We start from the raw sequence: 3495 nt of genomic DNA on the forward strand, positions 1-3495 counted from the left end.
AAAAAAAAAAAAAAAAAAAAAATTGAAAACCCATACAATTAGTTAATGCTGCTGCTGTTCCTCTTAGCATTTTTAAAGGGTAAACACACTAAACCCATCTTTCTGCAAAGTTTCAGCAATTTTACATATTTAATCCTCCCCCTCCAAACAAGATAATCTTTGAGACTTCTTTTTTCCCAGGGGGATGGGAAATGGAACTTTCATTTAATCTAAACCCCAGGCAACCAACCCTGACCTCAGCCTGACCCAGCTGGCCTTGCCCTGCCCCTGGCTCAGGGCACATTTGCAGCTTGAGAGGGGCAGAGGAGCTGGGCCAGAACCTGTGGCACTGGTGATGGGAAGGTGTTCAATGTAGGTGCATGAGCCACCTCCGGTGGCAGACTGTTCCATACCTTGGGGGCTTGGACAATGAAGAAATTCTTCCTTATGTCTAGACTGAAACGGTCTTGCTGGAGTTTATAACCATTTGACCTCGTCATCCCTTGGGGTGCTCTGGTGAACAATCATTCCCCCAGATCCTGGTGAACACCCCAGTAAACTTATAGGTGGCCATCAGATCACCCCTGAGCCTGCGCTTTTCCACAGCTCTCAGCCTGTCATCGTAAGGTCTGTTTTCCTGACCTCTGATCATGCACATGGATCTTCTCTGAACTCTCTCAAGGTTTTCCACATCCTTTTTGAATTGAGGAGCCCAAAACTGGACACAGTACTCCAGCTGTGGCCTCACCAAGGCCGAGTACAACAGGAGAATGACATCCTGGGATTTGCTTGAGAAGCATCTATGGATGCAAGCCAGAGTTTTGCTTGCTTTACTGGCCGCAGCATCACACTGAAGGCTCATATTCATCTTGTGGTCAATCATGACCCCCAAGTCCCTTTCATCCGTAGTGCTAACCAGCGTAGCACTGCCAAGCCTATAAGGATGCTGTAGATGTTTTCTCCCAAGGTGGAGAACCTTGTATTTTTAGGTGTTAAACACTATCAGGTTCTCATCCGCTCATTTCTTGAGCCTGTCGAGGTCAGCCGGATCACCTTCCTGTCCTCCGGTGTGGATGATTTACCCCAGAGTTTGGTATCATCGGCAAACTTGGCCAGTCCACTTCTAACTCCGATGTCCACATCATTAATGAAGATGTTGAGCAATATAGGTCTAAGGACAGAGCCTTGAGGGACCCCACTCGTCACAGGGCACCATGACAATTGACCTCTGTCAACCACCGCGTTGTGGGTCTGACCACGGAGCCAATTTCCCAGCCAGTGGATCATGTTGGACCTGAGGCCGCAGTTGGCCAGTTTTGCCAAGAGGTGATCGTGGGATACCAGATCAAAGGCTTTTTTGAAGTTGAGATGTATGACATCAATCTCCTCTTCCTTGTCCAGGTGATGGGTCACCTGGTCATAAAAGAAGATAAGATTGGTCAAGCAAGACCTACCTGCAACAAACCCGTGCTGGCTATCCCTCAGGATGTTGCCGTTGGCCAGTCTGTTGAGAATGGCCTCTTTAATAATTTTTTCTAAGACCTTCCCCAGGATAGAGGTCAGGCTGATGGGCCTGTAGTTTGTCGGATCCACTTTCCTTCCTTTCTTGAAGATAGGCACCACACTGGTCTTCTTCCAGTCTTCAGGCACTTCAGCAAAGTGCCAGGAGTTCTCAAAGATCCGTGCCAGGGGCTGGGCTATGATGCTCGCCAGCTCCTTGAGTACCCTGGGGTTTGTTAGGGCCAACTGACTTGAAGGTGTCCAGCCCCTCGAGGTGTTCCTTCATAAGTTCAACATTGATGGAGGGCACGGAATCCTCCTCATCCAGGTCTCCCTTACACAGGCCCCCCTGTCCTGTAGTGGGCAGGGGTGTCCCGTGGGACTGATGAAAGACCAGTGCCAAGTACCCATTTAATAGGTTGGCTTTTTCCTGGGTGTCAGTTGTCAGTTGTCCCGTCTAGTTTAGCGGGGGTCCAGTGTTGCCCTTGCTTTTCCTCTGGCTCTCCACATATCTAAAAAAGAACTTTTTATTGTCCTTGATACTTGTAGCTAGTTGGAGTTCCGTCGCAGCCTTGGCTTTCCTGGTTTGCTCTCTGCAGGACTGGACCAGTGTGGAATATTCCTCCTTGGAGGTGGATCCTGTCCTCCGTCTTTTGTAGGCCTTTCTTTTTAGCTGCAGGAGGTTCAGTAGTTCCCCGGAGAGCCAAGGGGGCCGCTGTGCCCTTTTCCTGCCTTTCCTCCAAGATGGAATAGCGTTAGCTTATACATCGAGGATCGCTCCCTTGAGGAGCCAACCACTTTTCATGAGGTCCCCTCCCCTTGGGGTCATGGTCCCTTAGGGCTTCACTGACAAGCCTCCTGAGCTTGTCAAAGTCAGCTTTCCTGAAGTCAGGGACTTCTGTATTGCTGACTGACCTGCCAGCTTTACAGCAGATGGTGAAGGTGATCAGCTCGTGGTTGCTGTCACCCAGCTGCTGTTTGATCATTAGGTCACTGATTAGGTTGTCCCCGGTTGCCAGTACCAGGTCGAGCAGCGCTTTACCTCTCGTTGGCCCATAGACCTCTTGTGTCAGATAGAGGTCATTCACGCAGGAGAGGAAGCTTTGTGCCACTCAGATTTAGCCGAACACTCTTCCCACGAGGTGTCTGGCTAGTTGAAATCTCCCATGACAACCATGGGCCTGGAGCATGCGGCCTCGGCCAATTCCCTGGTGAACACCTGGTCAAGTTCTTGACTTTGGGTGGGAGGTCTGTAGTAGACTTCCACCATTGTGTCCCCTGTGCCATGTTCCCCATATATTTTAATCCAGAGGGCCTCCAGCCGTCCACCCTGGTCACCAATGTCAGTTTGCAGGGAGGCACAACTCTCCTTGACAGAGAGAGCTACACCCCTGCCCCTTTTGTCTACTCAATCTCTCCTGTACAGGGTATAGCCATTTATACCCGTGGTCCAGTCGTGGGTGGAGGCCCAGCAGGTCCCCGTTATCCCTATGACATCGTAATTTTTTGTGCTAAGCAGGAGAATAAGTTCCTCCTGTTTATTCCCCAAGCTCCTGGCATTTGTGTACAGGCTGGCAAGTGTTCCCTTGGGGGCCCCTACTTTGCCTACCGGTTGTTCTAGGGCTGGGGCATGGGTGTGCTCCCTTAAGTGCCTTGGCCTGCTGGCTTTGCAAGGGTTGCTCAGCGGGCCAGCGGTGGCGGTAGTCCCCCTGTCCCCTGGCAGGCTTAGTTTAAAGCCCAGTGGAGCAGGTCAGCCAGTCTGGCTGAGAAGAGCCTCCTCCCCAGTGGAGAGAGGTGGAGGCCATGTCTGAGCCAGCTTCTGCCTCCTGCACAGGACTCGAAAGGGCCCTGCCCTGTAGGTAAGCCCAGGAAAGCAGCTGCTGGGCAGGCTTTCCCCATGCCATGCTGCTCAGGCTGTGTGGGGTCCGGCTGGGCTGGCACTGGGGAGGGGAAGCAGCACCTGGGCCGCAACTGTGGCCCATCAGCACCTGCCTTTGAACCCATGCTGATTGCCCT

The sequence above is a fragment of the Gavialis gangeticus genome, unplaced genomic scaffold, assembly GCF_001723915.1.
Source record: "Gavialis gangeticus isolate Ggan-Ray unplaced genomic scaffold, GavGan_comp1, whole genome shotgun sequence".
Lineage (NCBI taxonomy): Eukaryota > Metazoa > Chordata > Crocodylia > Gavialidae > Gavialis > Gavialis gangeticus.